General features: G+C 46.6%; 1 protein-coding gene across 4 annotated transcripts in view; it reads left to right on the top strand.

Annotated features, from left to right (window-relative positions):
• Positions 1-16,993, top strand: part of foxn3 (forkhead box N3) — a 436,636-nt gene that overhangs the window by 30,822 nt on the left and 388,821 nt on the right. The window contains exon 1 of one of the 4 annotated variants that reach the window (XM_072493773.1): positions 7,036-7,199. The exons of 2 other annotated variants lie outside the window; for them this stretch is intronic. The gene's annotated coding sequence lies outside the window, so the exon portion shown is untranslated. Of the gene's footprint in view, positions 1-7,035; positions 7,200-16,210; positions 16,380-16,993 lie in introns of those variants that run through there. One more of the 4 variants, XM_072493799.1, reaches the window with a different exon arrangement.

The raw sequence follows: 16,993 nt of genomic DNA, 5'->3' as shown, positions 1-16,993 counted from the left end.
TTAACTTTGGTGATGGCCCACCAGGTCAGGGAAACAAATGGCTTATCGAATTGGGTCTGGCCTGCGGGATTCAAAAAGGCTGGAACGGGTCAATAATCTTGAATACCTATCGGGTAGCAATCGCTGGAATAAGACTTACTTGTTCTTTCGTCGAAGGGTCTCGAAGGTTGCGAGTAGGAGAAGAAGGGTCGATCTGAACTTGGCCCCTATCTTTATAGTTCCCAGGGGCTTCCCGCCTCTCGGGGCGGACCGTGACCCTGGTCCCAAGTGATTGGACTTGGTCCCAATCACTGGTTTCGATATGCTCCAATAATGGGGCGATTCCTTGATCGGGGGGGTGGTCGTTCACCTTTCTTTGTCTCGGCCACTGCTGGCGCCGAGAGGTCTGGATCGGCTTTCAATTGCTAATTTGTAGCAATTGTTCCCGGGGATAGCCGATTAAACTGCAGATGGCTGGGTTGATGTGCTGCTAATGGTTACAGGTATCGCGGTCTGGGCCGACTTCCCCAGAGCCGAATATACTGTTCTGTCTGCAGCTGTCCGTTTGAGTCCTGTTGGCTGATTTTCCCATCAGCCTTTTCAGTTCGCCATTTTACATCGGGGTTTGGCCAAATTAATCGGAAATCAGCCATTTTAGGTGGCTACACCGTTCAGGGTGGAGGGGGCAAGTTTTAGATATTTAGGAATCCAGATGGCGCAGCTGCACAAATTGAACTTGGTAGAATCTGATTAATTATTATTGGGCGGTTAACATTGCAATGGTGAGGAAATGGGCTGTGAAGGAGAGATCAGTTTCTGGCGAATGGAGGCGGCGTCGTGTAGGGGAACGAGTTTGAAGGCACTGTTTTTGGCACCTCTTCCATTCTCGCCGGTGAGCCTGATGGTGGTTTTGGCGTTGGGTGTGGAGTCAGTGCAGGCAACATGTTGGGCTGGAGGGCATGTCGTTGTGGACGCCAATATGTGCCAACCATAGGTTGGTGCCAGCAGGGCTGGATGCAGGGTTCCGGGGGTGGCGGCAGGTGGGGATAGAATACCTTAGGGACTTATTTATATTGGGCGAGTTTGCTGGGTTGGAGGAATTGCATGAGTTGCCCAAGGGGAACTGCTTTCGGTACCTGCAGGTGAGGGATTTCGTGAGGAAAGAGGTGCTGTCCTTCCCGGGGCTGCCATCTCCGATGTTGCAGGACAAACTGTTGTCAGAGGACGATATAGGGGAGGGGAAGATTTTGGATATTTTCAAGGAATTGATGGAGAGGGAGGGCACTTCGGTGGAGGAAATTGAGTGCAAGTGGGAGGTAGAGCTGGCAGGGGTGGCCTTGCGGAGGGTAAACTTGTCCTTGTCGTGTGTGAGGTTAAGCCTCAACCCTCAGGCCCACGGGACGATAGTGAGGATGAGCAGTTTCTTTGCGGGGGTGGAAGACCGGTGTGGGGGTGTGCAGGGGAGGCGGGGGGGGGGGGGGGGGGGGGGGGGGGGGGCGGGGGGGGGGGGGGGGGGTCCGTGAATCATGTCCACATGTTTTGGGGCATGTCCAGTCCAAGACTGAGGGGGTTCTGGCAGGGGTTCCTGTGGCTGGAGACGGTCAAGTTTGCTTTGCGGGGGTCGGTAGAGGGGCTCATCCGGAGGTGGAAACCGTTCATTGATTTCTTCAAGGAGGATTGAGGTATAGTACAAAATCTGCTTCCATCCTTCATGGCTCAAAGATTGCTTTTTGAATAGCTTTTGCCCAGTACCAAAAGTTCCAACCATAATCTATTAATTCTTTGTAGCAGAAGGGCTAGTCGGGGTGAGTGACGAGTTGTTCCTGGGCTGATTTGCACGAGTGCAGAAGCCTCAAGTGTACATGCAATACAGAACCAAGGACTGACCCTCCACATGTCTGTAATTCATCCCTTGACCATCTGTTATTGTGTACAAAATATACGAACCATTTTTTCATTCATGTTTTCCTTTGTGACAGATCGCTAGTGTTGTCCGGGTGAATGGAGTGCACAAATGAGGATGTAGCTGCACAGTCAGTGATGAATAATAACTGGTGCTGAGTGTGACACATCAATGCCAGATACCCTGTCTTTGGAAACCTTTTTTGTTTTTGTTTTCTCTTTTATCCCAAATTAGGAACCTTCAGGTTTATACATGGAGTCAGAATTGCCTGTTACATCCAAAATGTTTCATGCAAATGAATGTCAAGGTTTGTTTTTGAAAACGTGGATGGAGCATGTTGCATCAAATTTTGCCCAAATCAGTAATTTGTTTTGATTCTCGATTGATCGTGGGCAAAACAAATCCAGTTTGAAATATAATGCAACCTGGGGGATGAGGGGGAAAAGGCATACCAGAACAATCTTGACCGTAAAGGAGATCTCGAACAACACACAGCCATTGTAAAATGTTAAGTGGCGTGTGGTTGACTGCATAGTAGCGATGTGAAAACTAGGCCTTGAATGTAAGAATGCGGTAGCAACATTAACTTTTTTGAATTATGGACTGGGGAAATGACTAATCAAGGTCCTTGAACTAGCACATGTTGATAAGAGAGTAACAAAAACAGGTGGTGGTTAGATCATGTGATAGACTAGAGTGGGTGCACTGTTGGGGGCGGACTAGGGTGGGCGCATTGTCGGCGATCTTCTATATCCACCTGTACCCAGCTAGGAAAGCTTTAGCCACCAAACCTCCAGAGTAGAGAAGGCATCTTGCGAGAAGTGAGAAATCTGTGAAGGGTTTGGACTCATCGTTGGGTGGAGGGGCACTTGTGGTACTTGTTCAATTGCTCTGTTTTATTACCTTTGCTCTTGAGTCGCCAGGTATCTTTATGATACCGCCACGTGGTTCAAGTCCGAGTAATGATCAATAATCCAATACACCGATTAGTAAGGTTTAAATCAAAGCACATTTATTATACACAGTAATCACTACTCATGCACAAATTCTACGTCTAAGCTACTTCTACAACTAACAGGCCTATGCTTAACTTGGAACTGGCCTACCAGGTCAGGGAAACAAATGGTCTTTCGTTCGGGTTCTGAGCCTGCGGGATTCGAAGTTGGTACAGATTGGTAGCTAGGAGCGCCTATCTCGTAGCGAGCGTTGAATTAAACTTACGAGTTCGATCTTCACTGCTCCGGTCACGGTCAATGTTGGTTCGTTGTTGCTGGGTGACCCGGACAGGAAGGAGAGCTGAAGAGGAGCTGCTGAAGAGTGAAGAGAAGAACGATTTGAACTTTGGGCTCAATTCTTATAGTCCCCAGGGGCTTCCCGCCTTTCGGGGCGGACCCTGTACCTGGTCCCAAGTGATTGGACTTTGTCCCAATTGCTTGGTTTGATTTTCTCCAATGCTGGAGCGGTTCCCTGATCGATGGGCGGTCTTGAGGTGCTCGTTCACCTCCTTTTGTGTAGGCTCCTGCTGGCGCCGAAGAGTCTGGTTTTGCTTTATGTGTCTAAATGTTGCTTATTGTTCCCGGGGATTGCTCATTAGTATGCAGATGGCTGTTGTTTTGTTGTGCTGATGGTTGCTGGTATCGATAGTGTCTGGCCTTTCCAGAGGTAAATACACAGCCAACCTGCAGCTGCTGGTTTTTGTCTTGTTGGCTGACTTTCCCATCAGCCTTTGCCATTCGCCATTTTGAATCGGGAGTTGGCCATTTTAAGTGGCTACAGGCCAAAGAGAATCAAAGGATATTGGGGTGCCATGGAAGGCGTATTCATGCTATTGAGTTGGATGGCACATGATAATATAAAAAAGTCTACTGTCCTATGGAGGGGACTGGTTTTTTCCACCTTCCCCTTTTTAAAATATGCAAATTCTGTTACTTGAGCTGTTGGAAGTGAGGAACATTTTTCCTAATGCATTACATAGATACATAGAAAATAGAAGCAGGTTGAGCCCATTCGGCCCTTTGAACCTGCTCCACCATTCATTATGATCATGGCTGATCATCAAGTTCAATACCCTGATCCCGCTGTCCCCCTCATATCCCTCGATCCCTTTAGCCCAAGAACTATATCTAGTTCCTTCTTCAAGTTGCACAACGTTTTGGCTTTAACTACTTTTTGTGGTAGCAAATTCCACAGATTCACCACTCTCTTGGTGAAGAGATTTCTCCTCACCTCAGTCGAAAAAACTGTCCTCAAACTATGACCCCTAGTTCAGGACTTCCCCACCATCGGGAACATTCTCTGAACCCATCCTGTCTAATCCTGTTAGAATTTTGAAATTTTCTATGAGTTCCCCTCTCACTCTTCTAAACTCCAATTAATATAATCCTAACCGACTTAGACTGCCCCCATATGACAGTCCCGCCATCCCAGGAATCAGTCTGGCAAACCTTTGCTGCACTGCTTCCATAGCAAGAACCTCCTTCCTCAGATAAGGACACCAAACCTGCACACAATACTCCAGGTGTGGCCTCACCAATGCCCCATACAATTGCAGTAAAACATGTCTATTCCTATACTCAAATCCTCTCGCTATGAAGGCCAACATACCATTTGCCTTCTTTACTGCCTGCTGTACCTGCGCACTTGGTTTCAGCGACTAATGCACAAGGACACCAAGGTCTCGCTGAGCATCTACCTCTCTCAAAAATAAAGAACAAAGAAAATTTCAGCGCAGGAATAAGCCCTTTGGCCCTCCAAGCCAGCATCGACCATGCTGCCCGTCTGAACTAAAAAAACCTACCCTTCCGGGGTCTGTATCCCTCTATTCCCACTCTATTCATGTATTTGTCAAGACGTCTCTTAAATGTCACTATTGTATCTGCTTCCACTATCTCCCCCGGCAGCTCGGGTTCCAGGCTCCCATCACCCTCGGTGTAAAAAAGAATTTGTCTCGTAAATTTCCTTTAAACCTTGCCCCCTAGTCATTGACTCTTCCACCCTGGGAAAAACTTCTGACTATCCACTCTGTCCATGCCCCTCATAATCTTTTAGACTTATATCAGGTCGCCCCTCAACCTCCGTCGTTCCAGTGAGAACAGATCAAGTTTCTCCAACCTCTCCTCATAGCTAATGCCCTCCATACCAGGCAACATCCTGGTAAATCTTTTCTGTACCCCCTCCAAAGCCTCCAGACCCTTCTGGTAGTATGACGATCAGAATTGAACACTATATTCCAAGTGGGCATAACTAAGGTTTTATAAAGCTGCAACATGACTTGCCAATTTTTAAACTCAATGCCACAGCCGATGAAGGCAAGCATGCATATGCCTTTTTGACTACCTTCTCCACCTGCATTGCCACTCTCCGTGACCTGTGTACCTGTACACCCAGATCCCTGTACCTATCAATACTCTTAAGGGTTCTGCCATTTACTGTGTATATATTATATATAACAAACAGCAAAAGTCCCAGCACTGATCCCTGAGGAACGCCACTAGTCACAGCCCTCCATTCGGAAATGCACCCTTCCACTGCTACCATCTGTCTTTAAGACCGAAGTCCAGGTAGACAGCATCCACTGCCCTACCCACATCAGTCATCTTCTCACCTCCTTGAAAAACTTGATCAGGTTAGTGAGACACAACCCCCCTCTTCACAAAACCCATGCTGCCTCTCGTGAATATGACCACTTATTTCCAAGTGGGAGCAAATCCTGTTTCGAAGAATCCGCTCCAATAATTTCCCTACCATTGACATATGGCTCAGGCCTGTAATTTATCCTTGCTACCCTTCTTAAATAAAAGAACAACATTGGCTATTCTCCAATCCTTTGGAACATCCCCTATAGTCAGTGGTGATACAAAGATTTCTCTCCAGGCCCCAGCAATTTCCTCCTTTGTCGCCCTCAGTATTCTGGGGTATATCCCATCAGGCTCTTTTCAAGACCCCCAATACCTCCTTTTTGGATCTCAATATGACCCAAACTATCTACACACCCTTCCCCAGACTCATCATCCACCAAGTCCTTGTCTTTGGTGAACACTGACACAAAATACTCACTTAATACCGTGCCCATTTCCTCTGGCTCCACACATAGATTCCCACCCCGTCCTTGAATTATTGAATTATTCAAATAATAATCTGCCTTCATATTTTTGCTACTGAAGCGGACAACCTCACATTTATCCACATTATGCAGCGAAGGTTTACCAGACTGATTCCAGGGATGGCGGGACTGTCATATGAGGAGAGATTGACTAGGTTGGGATTGTTCTCGCTGGAGTTCAGAAGAATGAGGGGGGATCTCATAGAGACTTATAAAATTCTAACAGGACTAGACAGGGTAGATGCAGGGAAGATGTTACCAATGATAGGTGTGTCCAGAACCAGGGGTCACAGTCTGAGGATTCAGGGTAAACCATTTCGGACAGAGATAAGGAGACATTTCTTCACACAAAGAGTGGTGAGCCTGTGGAATTCATTACCACAGAAAGTAGTTGATGCTAAAACTTTGAATATATTCAAGAGGCAGCTGGATATAGCACTTGGGGAGAATGGGATCAAAGGCTATGGGGAGAAAGCAGGATTAGAGTTGGATGATCAGCCATGATCGTGATAAATGGCGGAGCATGATTGAAGGGCCAAAAGGCCTCCTCCTGCTCCTATCTTCTATGTATCTATGTATCTGCCATGCATGTGCCTACTCGCTCAAGCCTGTCCGAACCAGCAGAAGCATCTCTGCATCCTCCTCACCGCCAGCTCACCCTCCCACCCAACTTAGTAGCATTTGCAAGTTTGGGAGATAACACATTTAGTTCCCTGGTCCAAATGATTAATATATAAATGTGAACAGTTGGCGGTCCTTAGCATAGATCCCTGGGGTCCCCCACTAGTTGTGGACAGAACGACCTAGGGAAAGGTTAGTGAGCATTGGGAGTCACTGGTGGTGACGTTTGATTGTTGAAGGGAGCGTTAGGACCCGGAGGATATCTGTGCTCGGTGTGGTGCGATGAGTTGGAAAAGGACAGGAGGGGAATCGAGGATGCCTTCAGCGTGCGGGCTGTGATTTTTTATTTCTCCTCTGGTTTTTTTTCGTTGTTGGTGTGTGGGGGGATATTATTTTACAACTCGGGAAGGATTTAAGGGGGGGGGGGGGGGGGAAGAGCATTGTGTGGCGGAAAGCAGCAGCGTGTGTGGATTACCGGGAGGAGGATGAGCTGCAGAGCGGTGTGGTGGAGCCGGAGCCGGGGCGGCAGCGGAGCGGCAGCGGCCGGAGCAGCAGCGGCAGGAGCGGAGCAGACACAGAGCCGGCATTAACAAGGTTACTCAATCACTCACTGGAGCGTTTAATCTTTGCTGCTGATCTCACTCACCCTGTCGCCTGCACTGCACAGAATTTAAAACATTTTTATTCAACACATCACCCGAGCGATGCTTTGGGAATATTTCCACATCGATCCGATCCAAGGAGAGAAAGGAGAAGGTGGGGGGAGCTGGGGCCGCAGCGGCGGCTGCCTACTTCTGGGTGACCCTGTGCTGCACAGGCAGAGCAAGGCAGGGTGGGCAGAGCAAGGCAGGGTGGGCAAAGCAAGGCAGGATGGACAGAGCGGGCAGGGTGGGCAAGGCAGGATGGACAGAGCGGGCAGGGAAGGCAAGGCAGGGTGGGCAAAGCAAGGCAGGATGGACAGAGCGGGCAGGGAAGGCAAGGCAGGGTGGGCAAAGCAAGGCAGGATGGACAGAGCGGGCAGGGAAGGCAGAGCAGATCAAGCAAGGCAGGGTGGGCAAAGCAAGGCAGGGTGGACAGAGCGGGTAGGGAAGGCAAGGCAGGGTGGGCAAAGCAAGGCAGGATGGACAGAGCGGGCAGGGAAGGCAAGGCAGGGTGGGCAAAGCAAGGCAGGATGGACAGCGGGCAGGCAAGGCAAGGCAGGATGGACAGAGCGGGCAGGGAAGGCAAGGCAGGGTGGGCAAAGCAAGGCAGGATGGACAGAGCGGGCAGGGAAGGCAAAGCAGGGCATAGAAGGCAGAGCAGGCAAGCAAGGCAGGGCAGAGCAGAGCAAGGCACAGCAGGCAGGCTGGGCAGAGCACGCAGGGCAGACCAGGCTCTCTCTGGCCAGCCTAGGCTCTTTCACTCTCTATTTGTTGCAATGGTGTGTGTGTGTAAAATCCGTGAGGGACGGGCTCTTCCCTTGTCTGTCCCCCTCGCGATTTGCATTTATTAAATTAACCGCCCGCTCCTCTCCTCCTCCCCCCATCCTCTACATTGTTACAGGGACCCGGGTCCGATTCCCGGCTTGGGTCACTGACTGCGGAGTCTGCATGTTCTCCCCGTGTCTGCGTGGGTTTCCTCCGGGTGCTCCGGTTTCCTCCCACAAGTCCCGAAAGACGTGCTTGTTTGGTGAATTGGTCATTCTGAATTTTCCCTCAATGTACCCGAACAGGCCCCAGAGTGTGGTGATGAGGGAATTTTCACCGTAACTTCATTGCGGTGTTAATGTAAACCTATTTGTGACAATAATAAAGATGATTTTGTAGATTCGCCCAATTCACCTTATCGGGACGGTGGTGCCCACTTTCCCTTTTTCAGAAGGCTGAATACAAGCTTTAAGCTTGTTTGGGCCGGGGATGTTTTTTTATTTAACGCCTCCTAACTTTACAGTAGGTTACTGAAGAAGCAATAGGTTATTGGATTGTATTAGTTGGAGTGTTTGTAACCCAGTGGGGGAGGGTTAAATACATACAGATCGTGATCGATTTGCAGCTTCCTTCATTCGGTTTTGATTTTTTTTACACTGAGGAATTGAGTGTTTTTCATGCCTTGAAGCATATTTGCAAATGGTGGGAAGACGCTATCGCACCGTATGAAGTGAGCGAAGTACTTGCTGTCGAACTGCAATGCCTCCGGTTGTCTTCCTCCGGTCATCTTTGTCTCTTGCCGTTTAAAAAAATATATATTATTGTGCAAATTCTGAACAGTTCAGAAAGTTGAATCCCTTATTTGTAATCAGCTGAGATGTTTAAACGGAGGTCCCATCTCCCTGTTGTCATGGGTCAGGTCGCAATCACATGTCAAGATCTTGTGGGACCAAATGAAGACGAGCTCTTTGCCTGCTCAAGCCAGCCAACAAACATTTGAACCGCCCTTCATCTCCCGGCTGTGGGAAATTGGTGCCAAATTTCCTAGGATTTTTAAAAAAAGCATGAGTTTGTCTTGAGTGGGCAGCATAATCAAAGACCCCTCCCACCTGGCTTACTCACTCTTCCAACTTCTTCCATCGGGCAGGAGATACAAAAGTCAGAACACGCACGAACAGACTCAAAAACAGCTTCTTCCCTGCTGTCACCAGACTCCTAAACGACCCTCTTATGGACTGACCTGATTAACACTACACCCCTGTGTGCTTCACCCGATGCCGGTGTTATGTAGTTACATTGCATACCTGTGTTGCCCTGTTATGTATTTTCTTTTATTTCCTTTCTTTTCATGTACCTAATGATCTGTTGAGCTGCTTGCAAAAAAAATACTTTTCACTGTACCTCGGTACAATAAACAAAATCCAAATCCAGAGTGCATTAAGACAATCAAAATAAATAACTCCTGCCAATATGGTGCTCCATTATAACATGTATGCTTAAAAGTACCTGAGACCAAGGTTCATTGTTTCTCACTAATTCGAAAATGTGGAACTCCATGTCTCTGACCTTGCGTCCTCTTGCATCATGGGAGATTTTAAAACCAAACTGGGTGACACCTAATTGCTGTCTCTTGATTTATCTTGCCCTCTGTGCAACAATTTTCAATCTTATTGACTGGCTTGTTAGTTTTGACTTTTCTTTTTGTTTCTCAGTTCAAAGCAATTTAGCTCTTTGGTACACTGAGGTTTTATTGAAGCATCCAGGGTGACTTTCTCCATTCATAACTGGGGCTGTACAATCACTGAATGTTGTTGATAAAGGCTGTGTCAGAAACGCGCACTAATGCACACTTCTTTTGAGAATGGGATTATGTATCAGTAGAGTGTGGGATGTGCTGCCTCTGGTCATTAACCCCTCATTTAATTTTTTTTTTCCAATTAAGGGGCAATTTAGCATGGCCATTGCACCTGCCCTGCACATCTTTGGGTCGTGGGGGTGAGACCCACGCAGACACGGAGAATGTGCAAACTCCACATGAACATGGCCCGGGACAGGGATTGAACCCAGGTCCTCAGTGCCGTGAGGCAGCAGTGCTATCCAGTGTGCCACCTTGCCACCTGCGATTAACCCCTCAAAAGCTGACTTGCATGTTGCAGGACATTTTCTAATGACTGCTTTTAAAATACTAAGATCCATACCTTTATTGACATTGTACCAAGGTCAATATTTTGAGTACATGATGCATGAGTGACATTTCCTTTTTAGTTTGTACATCTGATGCGATTACCAAGGCTCCATTATTTAGAAGTGCTGTTTCAGAAAAAAGCAAATTTAGAAACGTTCTGTGTGGAGTTTGCACGTTCTCTGTGTGGGTGTCCTCCGGTTTCTTCCCACAGGTGTGCAGGTTGGGTGGGTTGGTCATGTTAAATTGCCCTTTAGTGTCCAAAAGGTTAGGTGGGTTTACTGGGTTACGGGGATAGGTTGGGGGCATGGGCCTAGATAGGATGCTCTTTCGGTCTTTCGGAGGGTCGTCGGTGCAGACTCGATGGGTTGAATGGCCTCCTGCACTTTAGGGATTCTATGATGAACACTGGAAAGAGACCATCTAATGAAACCGAGTGTCTTGCAATGAAATCTGCAAAATGTAGTTTACAGCTGATAGGCAAAACTCTTGTTAACCAGGTTTATGATATTTGTATTTTATTTTGGTCTGGGTTGCAACCGAAGGGGGGTGGGGGGGGGGGGGGAAGAGAAAGGAACTGACTATCTCCATTGTCAATGGAAATTATATTGAAGATAATTTGAAGAAATGCTATTTTGTATTGTTTGCAAAGGATGTATTAGGTTGCAGACAGATACAATTTTCACTCCAGTTCAATTTTACCGGAAATTGGCATAATGCAATTTAAATGAATATTGCTGTTCCAGTTAACAGATTTACACCAGATAATTTTCATGGCACCTTTCACACCCTCATTTGACCAGAACAAATTTGGAGTACAAGTAGGAGATTTGGCCTCTTGAGCCTGCTCCACCATCTGCTGAGATCATGACTGATCTGACTGGGGCTTCTGCTTTCCTGTCTACTCCCATTTACCAGTAGATTCTTGATGACCAGGGAGTCAGTCTAATTCTCCCTTAAAAATATTCAATGACCCCACCTCTCAGACTAACAGCCCTCCGAGAGGAAAGGTTCTCCGCATCTCCATCTTAAATGGGAGACCATTTGACCTTTGATGCAGCACCTGGTGAAATATCTATTGGAAATTGAAGTAAACCACATCTTCAGGTTCCCCTTTATCCACGTTGCAAGTTAGCTCCCCAAAGAAATCTAATAAATTAGTCAAACATGATTGCCCTTTTGCAAAGCTATGTTGATTCTACCTGATTGCATTGAGATTTTCTAAGTGCCCTGCTGTAACCCCCTTAACAACAGATTCTGGCATTTTCCCTACGACCGATGTTAGGCTAACTGGCCTGTAGTTCCCTGATTTCTGTCTGCCTCCTTTCTTAAATAGAGGAATCACATTTGCTATTTTCCAATTAGATGGGAAATTTCCCGAATCTCGGGAATTTTGGAAAACTAAAACAAATGCATCTACTGTCTCAGCAGTCACTTATTTTAAGTCCCTAGGATGAAGTCTTCAGAATATCCCAAGGTGCTTCACAGCCAATTAACTACTTTTAAAGGGTAGTCACTTGTTATGTACTGATTTAGCTCAGTTGGTTTGTGATGCAGATCAAGGCAGCAGCCAGGGTTCAATTCCCGTACCTGCTGAGGTTATTCATGAAGGCCCCACCTTCTCAACCTTGCTGTTCACCTGAGGTGTGGTGATCCTCGGGTTAAACCACCACCAGTCAGCTGATTTCCCCCTTAAAGAGGAAAGCAGATTTTGGTCATCAGCGACGATGGCGACTTCACTAGTCAGTCTAACACAGGGTTTCTATTAAGAATCTGTTTACCATTCTTTGGTCAAAGGAGAACAACTTTAGGTTGTCAAGTGATTTTATATAAGTGAACTTCTGCATTCCTGGTGCCACTATAATAAACCTTAGCAAAAACTCATAGCAAACAGCAATTTTTGTGTTTTTGATTTGGCCAAATACTCTACTTTGAGCAAAAGCCCCCTGGCATTGTGTTATTTAACTTCTAACTGCTAACAATTTGATGCTACTCAAGTTGTGGTCTTGTTTACTTTTGTCACTTTGACGTTCGTTCACTAAAATTGAAACTTGTTTAATGTTTTCTCCATTTTAATTTGCAATTCAGTGATAACTTCTGTTAAGGTTTTGGGAGGAGCAGTTAGGACCATTCAGGAGTTTGATGTGCTAATTGGGAACGGGGTAACAAATAGTGGGAGAGAAACACATGAAGAATGGTGGATACACACATTACTTTACTGCTACTTCAAACCAGCATCAGTACTTGCCAGTAGACCCTGTTTGAATAAACTCTGGATTAAACAGATAGGGATAAATTGCTGAACTTTTTCACTGAAGTCAAACCAATATGTCGGAATGCACGCTGCTTTTAAACTTTGGGTTCAATGGACTCAGAACAGAGGTGGTCTTGAACAGAAGTTCTTGACTTGTCCCAGTTCCTAAGACAGCAATGAGTGTATTTTAATATAATTTATTGACTACTAACCAATGACGCTTCCAAAAGAGGGATTATTGGGTTAAGGGGTGATTTAAGGAGTGATACTATTGAAAACTAATGGCTGTCTTGAGTTTTGAAGATTTTTTTTGCATTTCTTGAAACGAGAGGATATTATAATTAAGCTGCTAGATAGTGGGCGAGATTCTCCACTCCCGCGCCGGTTGGGAGAATCGCCTGGGCCGCCAAAATTTCCCGGTGGGAACAGCCCGGTTGAGTTTCGCAGGCCGGAGAATCGCCGGAGACACCCAAAATGGCGATTCTCCGGCACCCCCGCTATTCTCAGGCCAGGATGGGCCGAGCGGCCAGGCCAAAACGGTGGGTTCCCCCTGGCGTCGTCCACACCTGGCCGCTGCCGTCGTGAACGGTGCGTGAACGCTGGGGGGGGGGGCGGCGGGCGGCGGGCAAGGGGGGGGGGGCGGCGGGCAAGGGGGGGGAGGGGCGAGGGGGGATCCTGCACCGGGGGGTACCTCAAATGTGGGGTGGCCCGCGATCGGTGCCCACCGATCGTCGGGCCGTCCTCTCTGAAGGAGGACCTCCTTCCTTCCGCGGCCCCTCAAGATCTGTCAGACATCTTCTTGCGGGGCGGACTTAGAGAGGATGGCAACCACGCATGCGTGGGTTGCCGCCGGCCAACCCGCGCATGCGTGGATGACGCCCGTTATGCGGCACCGGCCGCGTCATTTATGCGGCGCCGCCTTTACGCGGGCGACAAGGCCTGGCGCGTGTAGATGACGCGGCCCCGATCCTGGCCCATTGTCAGGGCCTGAATCGGTCGGGATCGGGGCTGTTCCGCGCCGTCGTGAACCTCGACGGCGTTCACGATGGCACGGCCACTTCGGCGCGGGAGTGGAGAATCCCGCCCAGTATTTTTGTAATGTACGATTTGCCGGTGAATTCAGTCACTGAGTTTGGCAGAGTGGGTTCCCCACTGTGATATATTTTTTGAAAAACTTCTTAAAAATAAATTTAAAGTACCTCATTCTTTTTTTTCCCAATTAAGGGGCAATTTAGCATGGCCAATCCATCTACCCTGCACATCTTTGGGTTGTGGGGGTGAGACCCATGCAGACACAGGGAGAATGTGCAAATTTCACACGGACAGTGGGCCGGATTCGAATCCGGGTCCTCTGCTTAATGAGGACTGCGCCACCGCGCCGCTCCACTAGCAGTCCGCCTGAGCCGAATTTTGTTTTCTTCATGCCTTAAGGTTATTGAATTGTAAAATAGCACAGTGTTGAAAGAGGCCATTTGGTTCATTAAGTATGTGCCAGTTCCTTTGTCCACTCTGCTACTCTCCTCATGTCCCACGTCGTCTTCTAATATTTATCTAATTCACGTTTATTGAATTATTGAATTTGTATCCATCACCTTATCTGGTGGTGGATTGGTGCATTAAAGTTTTTTCTCGAGTTGCTTCTCGTTCTTTTGTCATTCAGCTCAAAGCTGTGCCCTCTGGTTATTGACCCTTTGGCAATTGGAAACGATTCATCTTTATTTACTCTGTCTGACCGTTCAGGATTTTAATAGCCTCTGTATCAAATCTCTTGACTTTCTCTGTTCCAAGAAGAATAACCCCAGCTTCTTCAGCCCAGTCTTAGTACATAACCTTAAATCCTCACGTCCGGGCAGCACGGTGGCACAGTGGTTAGCACTGCTGCCTATGGTGCTGAGGATCCGGGTTTGAATCCCGGCCCTGGATCACTGTCCGTGTGGAGTTTGCACATTCTCCCCGTGTCTGCGTGGGTTTCATCCCCGCAATCCAAAGATGTGCAGGGTAGGTGGATTGGCCACGCAAAATTGCCTTTTAATTGGAAAAAAATAATTGGGTACTCTAAATTTAAAAAAAAAAAAAGTCCTCACGCCCAGGACCGTTTTAGTAAATGTCTTCTGTACTTTCTCCAAAGCTTCATCCCTAAAGTTGGTGCCTTGCATTGAGCAGAATATTCCAACTTGGAATGAACTAGTGCTTTATGTAGTTTTTACTTCTGTTTGATGAATACTTGGTGTGATTGTGTGCTTTAGTTGAGGAGTTTTGCTTGTGGTGTAATTGTGTATGATGTAATTGTGTATGATGCTCAGCTGTTGTAACCCTTCTCCCTCCTTTGTCACAAAGCCTTTTACTGGAAATACTGAAATCCACATTGTGCTCAACGTTTATACCATCTGTAAAATTATGACTTCCACAGAGCACTCTTAATAAGGCGTGCTCCTGACTTAATGGGCATTTCTCCTAGATCAGATTCCTTTCAAACCAATAATAATAATAGCTTATTGTCACAAGTAGGGTTCAATTAAGTTACTGTGAAAAGCCCCTAGTCGCCGCATTCCGGCGCCTGTTCGGGAAGGCTGGTACGGGAATTGAAGCCGCGCTGCTAGCCTTGTTCTGCATTACAAGACAGCTGTTTAGCCCACGGTGCTAAATCAGCCCCATACAAAACAGAGCATGAGACAAAAGTCTGCTGCGGCTTGAATTCTTACAAAAGATTGTCTGATGTTTTTGATCCAAAACAGTTTGCTCCTTTACCAAAATTTAAACCGTGCCCTCTTGTGGAAGAGACACTGTTGTCGAGAGGCTTGTCTGGCTGTAAAAGACGTGTTCGGATTTGCTCATTCGTGCTGGCACAGGAAGTTCAGGGTGTCCAATAACCGACCAGAGGCACAGTTACCATGGAGATTAAGATAAGACACTCCCACCTTAAAAAGGATATCTGTATTTCTGTTCAGATGCATGAAGCATTAGCCTCTGCTCACTTTCTCATGTCATCTGTTGAAACCCGAGTATCTGCCTGTCAAACGAAGGTCATTTAATCAATTGCTGACGTGGTGCCACAACTTTAGTCAGCAAGGTTTCCCCCCTTTTTAATCGTAAGAAACATTTTGTTATAAATGTTACATGTTAAAAAGAAAATGCAAGTAATACGACACCGAAGAACCGGGCTTATTTTCTCCTGACGATGGTTAACGGGGTTGTCGCAGAAAGTAAACTGATCTAAGCGTGAAACTTGCTGCAAGACATTTGCATGGAGAAATCCATTTTGGGCAGCTATCCAGACTGGGTCTAACGGTCTGTCCACTTTGTGTGAATGCACCACAGCTGAAATCCCAAAAGCAAAGGTTGTGTTTGCTCAGTTCTGACCTGCTCTTTGAAACCTGCAGCTTAGGCTTTTTTTTCCATGGGAGAGCATGGTCGGTGATTTGGCTTTGTTTATTTGTCTATTGATGTACAATTGGTTGAATAATGATCAGCTGCACGTACACAGCATACGTTCGAAGTAAATTAAAAATGAGCAAAATCAACTCCCTTTTAAAACAATTAAAAAAAACCACAATAAGAGTATTTTGGTAAACCTGGTAAAAAATAACTGTTAAGTTACGTGCAGCAATTTAAAACATTTGGAAAGGTTTTAATCGTGTTTAAAACCGAACGCACAAGAGTCTCACGGCGGCATGTGTAAGTTCAAGGATTTCCTGTTGGTGGGAGCTGTTTTTTATCTGAGGGAAGGTCTGTTGGCAGGAAATGTGTCAGTCGCTTGTTTTCTTGAACTGAAGGAAGTGAAAAGGATTCGGTAACTTGCTGACTATGTGCAGTTCATTCTCTTCTGTTTTCAAAGCACTGACAAAAAGAAAAGTCAGTAGCTTTGTTCTTCACATCTGAACCTGGAGTTGCGGGAACTATACTTGGAGAAAGTGATGCCATTTTCTTGAGAGGTATTGAAGTCTCAGTGTTTCGGTGTCTTCAAACTGAAAGTACGTTGAACTGTGGCCACTGTCAAAGGTCCTTGTTTGCCTCAGTATTTGACATTCTGGAAATAATTGAACAATCAACGTCGAAGCAGCTGTGCAAAAGCGTATTTGAGTGTGGCCGGTTTGCATACTTGGCTGTTAATGATTGGGAAGACATATACTTCACTGTCTCCAGCTCCAAGCCGCTGCTGCTCAGTAGTCTGCACAGCAGCCATATGTTGGCAGTAGCTGCCTGAGCAGTACTGTGGTTTATATAAACAACTTATGTTTCTTCTGAAGCCTTCATACTTCAGGATGTTCTTTATTTTCAAAGAGCATTTTGTGCACAGGCTTTGGGATGAGCTGATTAGTGATATTAATTAGTTTGACTTTTTTATCACGATAACCTTCCAGTTTCTAGTGTACAAAAGTGTTTTCTTGTTTGGGGGAAAAAGTAGACTCTGTAGACTGAAACAAAAATCTACAGACCCTGGAAATGTGAAGTGGAAATGTGAAGTAAAAACATGCACAAAGTATTCGAGCCTGGCAGCATCCCAGGGAAAGAGAAATATGGAGTTAATGTTTCAGGTCGATGATGA

Source organism: Scyliorhinus torazame, chromosome 2 (genome assembly GCF_047496885.1).
Source record: "Scyliorhinus torazame isolate Kashiwa2021f chromosome 2, sScyTor2.1, whole genome shotgun sequence".
NCBI lineage: Eukaryota > Metazoa > Chordata > Chondrichthyes > Carcharhiniformes > Scyliorhinidae > Scyliorhinus > Scyliorhinus torazame.
The sequence above is the reverse complement of the archived record's forward strand: the minus strand, read 5'-3'. Positions and strand labels throughout refer to the sequence as shown.